Source organism: Lactuca serriola, chromosome 8 (genome assembly GCF_051521515.1).
Source record: "Lactuca serriola cultivar US96UC23 chromosome 8, Lser_US96UC23_V15, whole genome shotgun sequence".
NCBI lineage: Eukaryota > Viridiplantae > Streptophyta > Magnoliopsida > Asterales > Asteraceae > Lactuca > Lactuca serriola.
In genome coordinates this window covers 12,732,961-12,750,132 of record NC_136415.1, presented here as the reverse complement: position 1 = coordinate 12,750,132, position 17,172 = coordinate 12,732,961, and positions in this window count along the sequence as shown.

Here is a 17,172-nt window from a genome sequence, read left to right as displayed (position 1 = left end):
TTAAGATTGAGATCTAGATGAGGGAGTAGAGGCAGGCTCCAGTTTAGTCACAGCCAGTAGGAAAGACATTCAAGCCTGCTGATTCACAATCTATAGGACATATGGGCCTCACTTATGGAAAGTGCGAGATGACGTATGGGGGTACATGTCGATCAGCTACTGGGTACAAATATGGCAAAGAGGGGTATATGGCAAGGGATTGTTGTCAGCAGGTTTCGCCATTGAGTACCATGATTTGTTATCATTGTGATCAGGTGGGCCATGTGAAAGTCAATTGTCCTTTTCTTGCTGGTAGGCGCATGCATGCATTAGCCCCATCTACATTGAGGATTACAAATATACGACAGGGGAGAGCCGATGTCCCGAAGGCCAACAATGATGCTTCTCAGCTCAAAGCGGAGGAGGCTAGGGTGGCGCATGACGTCGTACTGGTATGTTCTGCTTTATTATTCCATGAAGATATTTTATTATATGCTTATGTTTGTATATTTTATGGTACCTTATTAGTGAATTCCTCTCATGCTCTTGTGCTTTTTGACTAGGATGCGAGTCGATCTTTTGTGTCTTAACCCTTCAGTAGGAGTTTCAACATGGTGGTCGGAGTTTTGGAGTGACCGTTACGAGTTTCCATTACCAAGAAGCACAAGGTTTCTGCTTTGATCATTTTTCAAGATTGTTTCTTAAATACATTTGGGGTATCTTACCTAATCAATTTGATTCCCATCCCCGTGAGGGACATGTGCATAATAGTAGGAATGGATTGGTTGAGCATATTTGGTGCTATGATTGACTGTGAAGGATAGAGGATGGTAGTTTGTATCCCTAGTGGATGAGCACTGATTATTTATGGTGAGGTTACCAGGGTTGGTTTGGCTTCTTGTTTAACCACCAAGGCTTGATAGTATCTTCAACATGGATATTTGGGTTATCTCACTTACATGATTAAAACTCGGGTCAAATGGGGAGTTTCAGTTTCGGATGTGCTAGTAGTCAGAGAGTTTCCAGATGTATTCCTAGAGGATTCACCTAGTTTTCCTTTTGCGAGGAAGGTTGAGTTCAGTATTGATTTGGTTCCTAATGTGGCCCTGATTGCTAAGGAACCATACCAATTGGCACCACCTGATAAGAAAGAGTTGTCCTCTCAGCTCCCGTAGTTGTTGGGTAAGTAGTTTATCTGACCGAACAGTTCAACAAGGGGAACACCAATTTTTTTTCATGAAAAAGAAGGTTGTTTCACACTGGATGTGAATTGATTACCAGGAGTTGAACAAGTTGACAGTGAAGAACCATTACCCACTTCTACGGATTGAGGATCTCTTCGATCAGCAGCAGGGTGCATATTGGTTTTCCAAGATCGATTTGAGGTTATGGTATCATCGGATGAGAGTTAGAGAGGAAGACGTGGATAAGACAACATTCCGAACTCGTTATGGTCATTACGAGTTTGTGGTGATGCCATTTGGGCTCACCAACGCACCGACAACATTTATGGATTTGACGAATCGGGTATGCAATCCGATGCTTTATTGTTCGGTCATTGTTTTTATTAACGATATCCTAGTCTATTCCAAGACCTAGGAGCAACATGAGGAGCACCTTCAAGAGCTAGTAGGAATTTTGAGGAGGGAGAGTCTTTATGCAAAGCTCTTGAAGTGTGAGTTTTGGTTATGGGAGGTCCAGTTCTTGGGACATCTCGTTAACCAGGATGGGATTCTAGTTGAACCGTCCAAGATATATGCAATTATGCAGTGGGAGGTCTCGAAGTCTCCCTCGTAGATTAGGAGTTTTCTGGGTTTGGAGAGTTATTATTGGAGGTTTATTCAGGATTTCTCCAAGGTTTCTGTACCTCTCACTCGTTTCATGAGGAAGGGCGTGTATTTTCGCCGGAGGTTTGAACAGTAGGCTGCATTCAAGACATTGAGACCTAAATTACGTAAGGCCTTGGTGTTGACCCTTTCGGAGGGCAATGAGAATTTTATTTTATATTGTGAAGCTTCTATCACCGGTTTGAGGGCAGTACTCATGCATCGTTGGAGGTTTATTGCATACGCTTCTAGGCAGCTGAAGGCATATGAGGTTCAGTATCCGACGCATGATCTGGAGTTAAGGGGTGTGGCGCTTGCCTTCAATATTTGGCGAAATTATATATATGGGATCCGATGTACCATCTACACGGATCACGAGAATCTGAGATATCTCATGGATCAGTTGAATCCGAATATAAGACAACATAGACGGCTTGACATGATCAATAATTATGACTGCGAGGTTCTGTGTCATCCTTGGAAAATGAATGTGGTTGCTGATGCTCTAAGCCTCAAGACGACTAGTAATTCTGTTGGGGGGTTTAGTATGAGGATTTCTATCAATTTGCTACTTTTGGAGTAGATTAAGGAGGCTCGGGCCAAGGGAATCAATAGTGAGCACTAGAAAAAATAGAGAATCAGAGGTCAGATCAGTAGGTTTGGCACCAATAGTCGCAGATTTTTGACACAATATGGTCAGGTTTGGGTTCCAGATTTTGGTAGGTTGGGCAGACCGTGATGGAAGAGGCACATATGTCCATATTTTTGATAATCATGGAGCCACCAAAATGTATCGAGATTTAAGACTTGGTTATTGGTGGTCATGCATGAATAAGGAGATAGCCTAGTATGTGGAGAGGTCCTTGACCTGTTGGATAGTCAAGGCCGAGCACTAGAGGCTGCAAGGCAAGCTATAGCCTTTGGAGGTTCCCATATGGAAATAGGAATATATCACCATGGATTTTATCACCATGTTACTCAGGATGGCTAAAGGATTTGATGCAATATGGATCATTGTGAATCATCTGACCAAGAGTGCCCACTTCTTATCCATTTGAAAGATTTCCTTAGCCGAGAAATTAGGTGATGTGTATGTACGTGATGTCGTCTCTTGACATAGTGTTCCATTCTCTATTGTATCGGATCAAGATGTTTGATTCACTTCACAATTTTGGCAGAGGTTCCATGAGGAACTGGGTATGAGATTGCACGTCAGCACCGCCTATCATTCGCTGACTAAAGGCCAGAGCGAGTGGAACATCCAGACGCTCGAGGATATGTTGAGAGCTTATGTCATAGATTTTGGTGAGAGTTGGGACTCTATCTTCCCCTGGACGAGTTTCGTACAATAACGACTATCTTTCTCGTATCAATGTGACACCTTTTGAGCTTCTTTATGGGAGGAAGGGTTGTACACCAGTTTGTTGGAAAGAGGTTCTTCATAGGGTTATGGGGAAGAACAAGGTGGTTCTTCAGACGACATAACTTGTCCAACAGATCAGGTAGAGGTTGCAGACAACTTAGAGTCGGTAGAAGAGTTATGCTGACAGACATCGATACGAGCCAGAGTTCCAGGTTGGTGATATGGTTTTACTGAAGGTATCACCCTGGAAGGTTCTAATATGCTTCAGGAAGAGGGGAAAGTTGGGGCCCTGATTTATTGGACCATTTCGAGTTGTGGCTAAGGTAGGCAGGGTAACTTATGAAATGGATCTTCCAAGGAGCTTAGCCAGATTCACAACACCTTCCATGTTTCTCATCTTTGTAAGTGTGGATCTGATGAGTTGGTGGTGATTCGTTTGGACGATATTTGAGTTGATGAGGGCCTGAACTATGTTAAGAGAGTAGTGGCGATTTTGGATAGGAGGACGAAGGCCTTACGCAACAAGGTGGTTCCATTGTGCAAGGTTCAGTGACATCATCAGAAGGGTTCTGAATGAACATGGGAACCTAAGATAGATATGTAGGAGCACTACCTAGAGTTATTCATAGCATCGAAATTCGAGGACGATGTGTGATTAAAGTGTGCGAGAGTTGTAACACCCATCCAAATCAAGTATTTCCATTCTTGACTCAAGTATTAAATTATTGAAAAGTTGGTCCTTATGCTGACCGTACTTGGGGCATACTATGTGCCTAATTCATTAAAGAATGGCACATACATCTTTGAGAATGCACGACATATATAAGGAGTACGTAGGGCATACTCGGTTGAAGTGCAAACCCTAAATCTGGGGTTTTGAGTCCTATTTAAACACCTTAACATCCATTACCCTTTCCAATCTCAACCACCATCTCCCGAAATGACTCCCTTGAAACTCTAACCCTATATTTGTGTCTTGTGAGCTAAAAGTGTGTTTTGGGTGCTTTTGAAGGAAGAAGAAGTTGGTAGTGCTACTTGGAAAGCTTCAAGCATGGTAGATATGTGATATGCACCTCTCAAGCATTCTCTAGGAGGTATAAAGTTTTGAACTTGGTGAATGATTGTTAAATCTTGCAAGTCCTTAGTTTTATTTTCTTCTTGTGGCATATTCTTGTTCTAGTTGAGTATGATATACCCCAAACCCCATGAGTAGCATTTTTATACATCCTTGTGTGCATGAATCCATAAAAATGCAATCTTGATTCTTTCCTTTCACCCATGCAAGAGAAATGAAGCTTGGGGTTGTGTAATAAGTTAGGGTTTTGATTTTGGGTACCTTTTAGCCATGCAAAGTCATAAAGTTGGAAACTTTACGATTTAGGATGATAATTCGGATTAGATATGACTTCTGGTCATAAGGTCTTATGGGAATAAGTGCTTTATAAAGGAGTTAGAATCAGCTTAAGTACGCAGGGTGTACCAAAGGGCATGCAACATGTACTGGGTTTGAGTGTCGTAATTTGGGGAAGTATCTCTATGCCATATGTAGAGATGGAGTACGTAGGGATACTCAACATGATGTGGGATTTTGACTTTTTTAGTTTTGACCATAGACCATTGGCTTTAACCAAGTGTGACTTCAAGTTATTTTGGTTAATTTGAATAGTAGAGTGAGATTGGGTCCCTATTTATTGTATATGTGACCTGTAGAGAAAGTGTTTGGAGAAGTGATTAGTTCAGCAATCTTTCAGACCGTGAGATGAGTTTTCCTCACTACGCTTGTGGGTCGAAGGTAGCAATACCGGCCCACTGGGTTATATATCTTGGCATATAGGATGATGTTATGATGGTTATATGATAGATTGGTAGATCTTTATGATTAAATGAACTTGTTGGATACGTGTTTATGTTTATTTGTTTTATATGTCGACATCTTGTGGTTGGCTTGAGGCGTTCCTACTTTGTGCTGAAGGCCAAGATACCAAGGGTGGTCTAGATAGGCTGTACCTGCAAGGTAGTCCAGTTAGGCCAAAGGCCTTGAGAGCAGTCCAAATAGGTTGTAGGCCGTGTGAGGCAGTCCAGTCGTGCTGAAGGCTCATATATGCATGCTATTATATGTTTGGTTGTCTGTGGTACCTTGGGGGACTTACTAAGCTTTGTCTTACAGTTTGATTTTATGGTTTCAGGTACTATAGAGGACAGGGGCAAGGCGAAGGCTTGATCGTGCACATAATAATGGATTTTTATGTGATTTATGATTTTGGGATACTTTGATTCGTGATTTTGACTTTGGAAACTTTGGTTTGTAAAACTTATGGATTTTGGAATGGTTTTAAAAATAAAATAAAAATTGCCTTGATTTTGGGATGTTACAATTATGGTAATGGAGTCGGCGCAACCTGATGTCGTGACAATGGCACGGTTAAGGGCTTTGGCCACGACATAGTGGTCAGTTTAGTTAACCATTGACATTGACCGTTGAGTTCTGATTAATTTGAATTTTGGTCAAAATTGTGTAGAATTGAGTATTTATCTAAGGACTAGTATCGATTTGGATTTAGGTAGCTTGGGTTAGACATTTTATTGCAGAGGTTGCTGTTGGGCATTTATAAAGGACTAGTGTCAATGTATGCTTATTATCTTCATGATTGATGCGTGTTTGTTATATGCTTGGTTGAAATAGACCGTTAGGCACGACCTGTTGGCTGAAGTAGGTTGTTAGCTAAAATAGGTCATTGGATTGATATATACTTGAGATTGAAATAGAACCATTGGCTGAAATTGGTTGTTGGGTTGAACAAGTCCTTCTCAAAGGAAAATAAGATGGAAAGAATTCTACCAAAACTAGATCAGTGTCACATAATTGAGAAATATAAACAAGTGTTCGATGTAAACGCAGAACATGTAAGTCTTTAGTTAATAACAATATTTTGTGTGGTGTGTATATGTATGTGTTACCAATGTTAGATACAGGTAAACCTATACCATCAGCGAGAATGATTTCATCTGGACCACCATATTCTGAGACATTGTGAAGTGTTTGCTTATCAGATGTGACATGATTTGAGGCGCCCATGTCAAAGAGCTCGATGGTGAAATGGGGTAAGAGGTGGTGAGATTTTCTACTGGTGTTGTGGATTTGTCTGTGTTAGCTAAAATAGCTCATTGGATTGATATAGACTTGAGATTGAAATAGACCCATTGGGTGAAATTGGTCGTTGGGTTAAACAAGTCCTTCAAAAAGGAAAATAAGATGGAAAGAATTCTACCGAAAACTAGATTAGTGTTACATAATTGAGAAATGTAAACAAGAGTTCAATATAAACACGGAACATATAAGATTGAGTTAGTAACAATATTTTGTGTGGTGTGTATATGTATGTGTTACCAATGTTAGAGATAGGTAAACCTATACCATCAGCGAGAATGATTTCATCTAGACCACCATACTCTGAGACATTGTGAAGTGTTTGCTTATCAGATGTGACATGATTTGAGACGCCCGTGTCAAAGATCTTGATGGTGAAATGGGGTCAAAGGTGGTGAGATTTTCTACTGGTGTTGGGGCTTTATCTGTGTTAGCTAAAATAGGTCATTCGATTGATATAGACTTGAGATTGAAATAGACCCATTGGTTGAAATTAGTCGTTGGGTTGAACAAGTCCTTCTCAAAGGAAAATAAGATGGAAAGAATTCTACCGAAAACTAGATTAGTGTCACATAATTGAGAAATGTAAACAAGAGTTCGATGTAAACGCGGAACATGTAAGACTTTAGTTAGTAACAATATTTTGTGTGGTGTGTATATGTATGTGTTACCAATGTTAGATATATGTAAACCTATACCGTCAGCGATAATGATTTCTTCTGGACCACAATATTCTGAGACATTGTGAAGTTTCTGCTTATTAGATGTGACATGATTTGAGGCGCCCGTGTCAAAGAGCTCGACGGTGAAATGGGGTCAGAGGTGGTGAGATTTTCTACTAGTGTTGTGGATTTGTCTGTGTTTACACTATTTTGTCTGAGGAACCGAGCAAATTTTCGATAATCCCCTGTGAGATGACTAGATATGTTACAAAACTTACAAAAACCATTGGTTCTCTTGATGCGATTACCTTGAACATCAGTTCCTGACTAGTGAGGTTGATGTGTTCCTTGCTATGATTCTGAGTGGTAAGACCTGTTGTTGTTGTTACTGGAAAACGAGTGTGTATTGTGATTATTGAATCCCTGTTGCCGAGATGTGTAGTTGACTTTTGTGGGAATGGATTCAGGAGTGGTGGATGCTTCCTTGAGGGCCCTTTTATAATCGATGAGTTAGTCAAAGAGTTCAGAGTAAGAGAGCGGGTTGTCTATTACCTTGATTGCCACCACAATGGGGATGTAGTCATCACCTAATTGTGGGAGAATGTGCCCCATTAGGTATTCTTCTGTGACTGGACATTGGGCTAAGGTGTGGGCATCAACAATTGGACGTATCTCATGAAGAAATTCAGTGATGGATCTGTTCCCTTTGGGGTTTTTGGGTGAGTTTGGACTTCAGGGAGATGATGCGAGATCGATGGGAGGAGGCGAAGCTTTCTTGAAGTCTTTCCCATGCTTTACGAGCTGTGGTTGCAAAGAGATATGTGATTGAATGGAGTCATAATAACTTCCTTGTATTGCACTAAAGATCATTTGGTCTTTGCGATACCAGGGAAGGTATTTAGGATTGGGTATGGGTTTTCCATCTTTATCCTTGGTTTGTCTTGGAGGTTGATTGGATATGTCGGTTATGAAATCTTCATTGAAGACTTATAAGGGTTGATTGAACTTTTTTTCGCCACACTAGATAATTGTGGGTTGTGAGTTTAGTGGTGAGATGAGTGGTAGCAATTATTTGGGATTGCCTGTTAACCATTGAGGAACCCTAATCGAGGAAGATTGGTGGCTAACGAAACTCATGAGAGCAAAGGAAGTTCTGATATCATATAGAAAAAGAGTATATGAATTGTATATTTGATTGAATTGATAACATATACATCCGTGTGGCTTATATAGCCAAAGTACTAACAACTACAAGCACTATACTAAGAAAGAATATAAGGAGATTACAACTATTTTCTTCACTAATTATTTATAATACAATAACTTAAATATATATAAGATACATATGTATCCGAGTCCTTAATACACACGACCCAAAAATTATCAACGAAATTTAAATAATGACATTTGTTATATTAGTATCCTAAAATATCTTTAAATTTCATTAAATGTGCATTAAATGTTGCACATGTCACCATCTAATTGAGTATGATGATATGTAGGAATAAAAGGTAGGAGAATAGTTAATTTCTCTTCTATAAATAAGCACATAGAAAGCTCCGCAAAGAAGGTAAAGGTAACGCTTATGATGTTAAGCTTCACTTCATACATATGGAGAGCTAGATCTTGATTTTTTGTGTTGAATAGGTGATATTTGATCATACTTTAGCTAGGAAATTGGGAAAATGTTCCCACATCGCGGGGAAGTAGGACAATACAGACCGAATAGATTTATTTATGCTCTTACATTATAATTTTACAAATTTACATTGCTAAATATCATTTAAAGGTAGCTTTTTAGAATTTTGTTGTGGGGGCACTTGCCCCCACTCTGGTAGGAGTATATCCGCCGCACGTTTGTGATTCACAGTCAAGAACAAAGTTCAAAGGAAGATGATCTAATATAATTCTTTACTAGGCACGGACAACAAAAAATTTACAATAGGTTGGTCCACCAATATCTTCATGTCACTAGGTTGGTCCACCAATATCTTCATGTCAATAGGTTATGTTGCGACCAAGGAAATTGATATTTTGATTGCATGCATAGTTCTCCGTTTTAAGGTTTCAGTACAAGTAAAAAGGCATAGTTTGTCCCATAGTTTTATTCATGTTTATTATTTCTATAGTGTAATATGAAGAGGAATTCGTTTTGTTTGGATTATTGCAAAGATGTAATGCGGGAGGAATAAAATCAAATAAAAACATATTTACTATTTTTATTAAAACTTCAAACCAAATCTGTTAAATCAAAATTTGATTCATTTCCTGCTTAATGAACAGAAATTGTTAAAGAAAATCACACACACACACATATATATATATATATATATATATATATATATATATATATATATATATATATATATATATACTACCAAGGATGAACACCAAAATTTAAAAAATAAAGATGGTAATAATGACATTTTATAAAGTTAAAAATAAAGGAGGTGAAAATGATATCTTAAAAAGTAAAGGGGTGAAAAACATAATTTTATAAAATAAAAGAATTCCAAATATCGAATTATACAAAATTGAAGGATTAAAGTTATATTTTGCGTATTGATATATACAAATATTATGCACTAATGATTGTAGGGATAATGACTTAGGAGGGTAATAACGTTTTCTATTTGTCCATTTTAGGTCCATAACGTATTTTTTGTGTGTATTACACCATTAATGTTATTATAACCGTTTACAAATAGTCATTTTAACAGGAAGAAACCGGTAAAATGGATTATTTCTAAACAGTTATAACAACCTTAATGGTGTAATACACACAAAAAATACGTTAGAGATCTAATATGGACAAACGGGAAACGTTATTACTCACCTAAGTCATTATCCCCGTATGAAACTATAAACCCCTATAGTAAATTTTTACTTTTTAAATAAGAAACTTGTAGGTCTTGGAGTTGGCAGTTTGGATGCTTTTAACCCCGACCTTCTTTATAAATGAAAGTGTCAGTTTCTTAATGACAAGGGAGCTCTTTGAGTTAAAATTGTCAAATTTTGTCATGGGGAAGGTGGTGGTTTTTCGGACGATTCGAGAATATGAACTGGAGGGGGTGTTTGGCAAAAGATTGTAGGATCCATTAATCATCCACATGAGAATGGTTGTATTCCTTCTAATTCTATGTATAGAGTGGTGGGGGATGAGACTCAAACGAGGTTCTAGAAGGATGTTTGGTTCTTGGATATTTCTCTTAGGGAGCGGTTCGGGAGGCTCTTTGCTTTGGCCTTTAATCAAGATGCTCGAGTAAGTGAATAATGGGATTCGGGGGGATGAAATTTTCATTGGCGTCGGGGGATTAGAGGAGGGGCTAAATCGACCCAATTTGATTATCTTGTGGAGATATTAAATCCTATTCGCATAGGGGAAATGTCAAATAAGTGATCTTGGGAGCTTGAATCGTTGGGTATCTTTACTGTTAAATCAGCACGAAATTGGGTTAATAATATGACGCTTACTATGGGTAGTATGTGTAACGCCCGTGTTTCCATGCTAGGCATTAATGTTGATGTAATAGTCTAGGTTAGCCTTTGTAACCCATTTTGAAATAATAAGAATGTATTAATTGAGTATTATGTGATTTATGCCTAATTGTTGTGACTTAATTGAATTAAGGATAATTTAAGCGTTAAAAATAAAATGTTAGGTAAACCCGATATCGATACATGAAGTTGTAGTGGTCGTAACGAGGTTTCCAAATATATACAGAATGCCAAAATCCGAGTTATAACGAAGAAGTTATGACCTGTCGAAGTTTTGCGACAGAACCGGCGTGACACTGCGTGACGTAAATAGTGAATTTACGTTAGAGTAGCCTTAGTGATATAAATGGAAGTCGGAGAATACGTTAAACCGAGAGCGTCCATATAAAGAACGTCTAAATCTGACTTCGTATGAGGAAGTTATGTTTTTCTTGGTTTCGACTTAGCGGTATGCAGCCTGAAGTTCGGATTTGAGATCGAGGGATTTCTAGCCGAAACAATCTAAATGAGAATCGAAGATCTCGTTGATAGTAATCCAACGGAAGAAAGACAGACAAAAACAGACGTCGGATGAAGACGTTATGAATTTTTAACAGACTTTTCCTGTCCCGGCCTGTTAAAAATATAATAATAAAAATAAAGTCAAAATTAGCCGACAGAGTCTAAACGAGAGTTTTAGATCATAGTCTCACCTACGCGTGGATATAAAAAAACAGAGCTCGTATGCGAAAGATACGAATTTTTGAAGTTTGAGAAATGGGACTACGCCCAGCGTACCCGTATGCATGAGCTGAAATGGGTCACGTCGACTTGACCCAATACTCAAGTGCATGAGTCTATAATGATGGGTTTTATACAAACAATCCTATGTGTGCATGCAACCCTAGAGTTGGATCTATGTTATCACTATTAGTTATACAACATTATGAACATCTGAAGAATCCTAACAAGCTTCTAGGGATTTCGAAATTCACAAAGAAAGATGAAATACATACCTCTTGTTGTTATATTGTAATAACAACTTAAATCTTGAATTTTCTTGTCTTTGAAAGCAAGTACCACAAGTGTAGTATCTCTAATGGCTCACAAACAAACCTAGCAACCAAGGATTACTATGGAGAGAGAAGGGAAGTGGAAAATTTGACTCTAAGCCTCTCGTGGAGTGCCTTAGATGAAATCCAACCCTATAGGGGTTTATATAGGTGATAAGGAAGGTTTAGGATAAGGCAAGTGTATCTTAGATAACCCTAATCCCTTAACTTCCTCCCTAAAGCTTCCAAGGCACCCTTAGAGCCCAAGGAAACCCTAGGACACTCTAGATTTCGTTCCCCAGCTCTCTAAGGGAGGTTCTAGAATGCTTCAATGCTCAACTTTTGAACATTGTCACCTTTAGTCCCTGCAGTTTCAATTAATTCCTTTAATCCTAAAATTAATTCCAAATTAATTTCTGATTAAATATTAATTAAACAATATGATTTCTAATCAATATATTATATCCATAATACATTAATAAATCATTTATCTTGATTTCAAATTAATTTATTAACCAAGTAATAAATTAATAAATCATTCTTCTCTCTCCAACAATTATCCTATTCCATTGACAGGTTTGAAGGTAACCCAAAAGGACCATGCACAACCGGTTCAAGTACTTACCAAATATGATTACGGGCTTAGACACTAATTTAACACATAATCCATGACGCATTAGGCCTGATCCAAAGCGTACGCCCAGCGTACTACTTGTAGAGGGAGTACGCCCAACGTACTATGAGATTACGCCCAACGTAATCCGATATTCAGCCCCCTATAAATAGAGGTCATGGGCAGCCGAGTTTTGTTGCTCATTTCTTCCTCTCTCATGCGTTATTGCCTCGTTTTGCGTGCAAGTTATACCCCTAAGCCCCTATATCATTCCAGAGACCAGAAGCAAGTCCCGAAGCCCCGAGGATCCCGAGAAGTAAAGTTTCCGAGCAGAAACTCTGCATGCGCGAAGCCCGGTTTTCAAGAAAGCATCCCGGTTTCGCCGAAGAATACTACTATTAGAGTCGTAGTGCCGTCCGATCATCTTCTGATTAGGTTAGTGTGTAGTTACTTTCTTCTAACACATAAATACGAAGTATTTCCATAAAATATGTGCTATGTGTTTATATGTTATGTGTTATTTGAAATGAGTATCGGTTGTGTAACATCTGGGAATTTGGATGTATATATTTAACCCTTCTTCTTCTCCAAGTTGTCAAGTTTAGTCCATAAAAGAAGAGTGTGGCAGGCGAGTACGCTGGGCGTATTGAGGAGTACGATGCGTGTACTTGTGGGATGGTTTTGGACGCGGACACTGCTAGGTACGCTGGGCGTAGTCGACCCAGATGCAAAACCCTAAATGAGACTTGTGCACTATATAAGTAATGCTATGGCCTTATCCTCAGCCACCATTTTACAAAGAGAAACCCTAGGAGAGCATCATCATCGTTCTAAAGTTGTGTGTGAGTGTTTTGAGCTAGAAAGAGCCTTTGTGTGATGGTGAAGAAGAAGATGAGGTCTTTGTGGAGGCTAGAAGTTGGAGTACAAGTTTGGATCTGAGTTCTTCAGAGGGTGGAGCTTCTTCTAGAGGTAAAAAGCTCATAGATTTCCTTATCATGTTTGTGTTGTGCTTGATGGACCAACTTTTAGGGTTTTTGGTCCCAAGATGGAGGCTTTATGAGCAAATGGTCTCCATAAGCTAGAATCTGCCTTATTTCAGTGTATTATGAGTTGTAAGTTTGTAAAAATCCAATCTTGGTCGTCAATATTAAGTCAAGCTTGAGTTAAGGACTTAATGAGGAAAGAGGTTAAGAGTTTGGAGAGGTTGGTGGTCTTTATAGCCATATAGAGGCTTAAAGGTTCCGACTTTATGGCTTAAGAGGCAGTAGAGAGCCTAGATCTGTGATATGAGCCCATGTCTTAACCTATTCAGAACAAAAATATCGAAAGGATGAGTCTAGGACTTACGTTGGGCGTAAGTCTCAGAACGCGCAGCGTAGTGGGTTGAGGTCCTCGATCAGTTCCATACGCGTTGGGTACGCTGAGCGTACCAAGGGGGTACGCCCCGTGTAACTCTTTCTGGGGGTTTTTGGGCTAAGCGTTGTGTAGGGCCTTGAGTGTTGGGCCTGGAGTTTGGACTTCATGCAATAGAGTCTTGGACTAGAGAAGTGGATATATGTGCTTTGGGCCCTTGGTTTGGGCTTGCCTATTAGTTTGGGTTTTGGGCCGTGTGAGGGCCCATTTATTATTAGGCCTTGGTGGGCCCTATGGGCTTAGGGCATTAATGGGCTGGTGGGTAGTCTATCTTTAGACCCAATAAGTGAGAGGTTGGACTTAGCTCCTAATTGAGATAATTGTGGGTTTGGCACAGGGTTAGAGGCTGGTGCGTAGCAGTAGTGTTTATAGGAGTTGTTCTTCACCCGAGGTGAGTCTTCTCATTATACATTACCTAGAGTGGTATTTATGTGTAGACCGGAGGGTCTTGTATGATATGTGTATGTATGAGATTATGTGCATTGTGTTATATGTATGCTATGTGTTGAATAGACCGGGCCGGAGGGGCCAACGATATAGACCGGACCGAAGGGTCCAACGACACAGACTGGACCGAAGGGTCCAATGTGCTATGACTGGACCAGAGGGTCCAACGAGCTATGACCGGACCAGAGGGTCAAACGAGCTATGGGACTGGAGGGTCCCGCTGAGACACATCGACCGGAGGGTCGTACTGTAGCCTTGAGTGGCGTATGTGTTGTATGAGGTATTTTAGGGAACTCACTAAGCTTCGTGCTTACAGTGTTATGTGTTATGTGTTTCAGGTTTTCAGGTTAGCGGAACGACACCGACTTGATTGTACACACCAGAGGAAGAGTTATGTTTTGAGGATCCTGGATTATTAATTATTCAAATATGGAGTTTTGTTTTGAAAAGCGAACAAATGAGATTGTTTTACAAAGTTTTATAAAAAGTATGCATTTTAAAAATGAAAAATTTGTTTTAAATTTTCACGTCATAATAGGCTGAATGTTTTATACATGTTTTATGTTGTATATATATTTATATTTTATCTACATATATGTTGGGTAGAACATGGGTAGATAGTGATGTGTGATGAAATAAAAATAACGAGAGGCCTTAATGTGATTGTGGTCTAGTCATTCAGTAGAATATGGATGACGATCACATACTTTTCTAGACAGTTATGTGGAATGCTGGCAGGCTCATAACCTATAGGTGTTGGTGAACTTGGGTGTTCATTCGCTGTATTCTATCCCCCTCATGGTTGCCTTAGGACATTCATTGCCGAGGAAATCCCTTTGCAGTAGTGTCCGTCCCGATGAAAATCCTAGATTAGGACCCTTGTATTAGTTTTTTTTTTTTTTTTTTTTTTTTTTTTTTTTTTTTTTCTGGAAAGAGCAGGGACAGGTCCCTTGTAATAGTTGTTGTCATAGGGACGTAAAGTGAGGATAACGGGAATGGGTAATCGGGTTATTGTTGGTTGGTGAAATTAAATATAATTATTTATTGTGGGTTGAAAACCCTATATGCTCACTAGGCTCTCAAGCCTGACCCACTCAGTTTCTTTGTATTACAGGTTGTGGCGCGAGAGCATAAGTTGGAGAACTTGTGAAGATGTTTTTTTATAGACTAGTAGTTGTATATAACTGCGTAAGGTCTATGTTTTATTGTTTATGTTTTTGTTTCTGTATCGGAACATGACATCCCGAGTTTTGATATATAATGAAAATACATTTCTTTAAAAAATGCTTTGATAAATCTTATTTTATCGTGTAATGTTTGGGGACAAATCCCGCAACTCTTTTAAATCAATGGATTTACTCTGAAATTATTTTAAAAGCATAAATGAAACCGGTATTTTCTGGCCGTGATTTTGGGGATGTCACAGTATGCCTACTAGGTGGAATCGTTTTGTCCCTATTAAAATTAACATTTTTTTTATGATGTGTGTTTTTGGATCGCATTCCGGTAAGAGCTAAACTGGTGGAAATGCGGGGGGGGGGGGGGGGGGGGGGGGGGATAGATTCCTTATTGTGTCATGTGTGCCATAATTCTCAAGAAAGTATGAAGCATTTGTTGTTGTAGTTTTCGGTTGCTGATCAGGTTTTGGAGTTGAGTTGGACATTGACTTCATTTGGACCTTCCTGTATTTTCATCTATCCGTGATGTGGTTACAAAATCCAATCCGACCTTCATTTGTTCTTCTCTCTAGCAAAGCTGGATGATGTGGTTACAAAATCCAATTCAATTCAATCCAATCCAAACTTTTCTACTTTTTATTCTTTTTAATTTCAACAACTTTATATGAAATACACATATAAAAATAAAATACAAAAAATCTTAAAAATATATATTCAAAATAATAAATACTAAAAATCTTAGTGGGGTAATAATGTTTTTTGTTTGTCCATTTTAGGTCCCTACGTATTTTTTGTGAGTATTACACCATTAAGGTTATTCTAACCGTTATAAATAGTGCTTTTAACAGGAAGAAACCAGTAAAATGAATTATTTCTAAACGGTTATAGCAACGTTAATGGTGTAATACACACAAAAAATAAATTAGTGACCTAATATGGACAAACGAAAAACGTTATTCCCCTCCTAAATCATTATCCCTTTACTTACGTTAGTTTGTCTAACAACAAAAAATTACATTTTAGTCTATCTATATATATGGCTTACGTTACAAATATATTTTGTTTTCTCTTAGTTTGTATGGACACAGTTACAACTTACAATTACAAATGCCATGTCGTGCAAGCTAATGGTTCATAAATGATGAGGTGGATGCTACCTAATGTGGTGGGGTTCCACACGTGGCTGCCACATGGAGGAATGATTAGTCCAGGTGGGGAAATCCATAATAAGATCTCCAAAAAGGTGTCGTTTTGCGTTTCAGAAGAGGAAACAGATAAAGGGTAGCACGTGAAGCTGGTTTATAAGAAGGCAGCAAAAGATACTTCTTTGTCATCATATGCCGACCCCACAATTTGGATCCTACCTGTTAGAAAATACATGTATTAATATTTTCTCTTTAATATTTCGATTAATTATAAATCAATTTTGTACAAGATCCACCAAAATTACAATTTTAGCGGTTGAAAACAATTTTTGACAAAAATATCCACAGAACTCAACCTCAAACGCTCAAGCCATCAAAGACAAGAGACAACTAAGTAGCTGTCAAGATAGCTTGGGCCGTCAACAACTTCGGCCCTTAAAAGCTTCAGTTGTCTCCAACCGCCTGGGATTGACGGTGTAGCCTACTGACCATACTTTCGTTGTATTCGAGTTCAAACCCGTCTTATATACAAATATGCAGTTTATACGACCTAACTTATATTATTCATAGTTTATAATTAACCATTGGTACTCATTTTTATTTCAATTACATTAAATGATTGGTAATACTAAAATCATCAATACAAAGTATAATTCTATTAAACAAACACCAAATTCCAAGTTGTTGATAGCTTTATATTTCATTTGTAGCTTACCTTATGACATGTTGTTTATTACTAAATGAAACTTAAAGGAACTCGTACGTAAAATAAATTCAATAGTGTATCATATAACAAGTTTTTACGAACAAAGCTGAAACTTAAGCTTGAAAATCTTATAAAGAAAAAGTAATAAATTCTTAAAAACAAA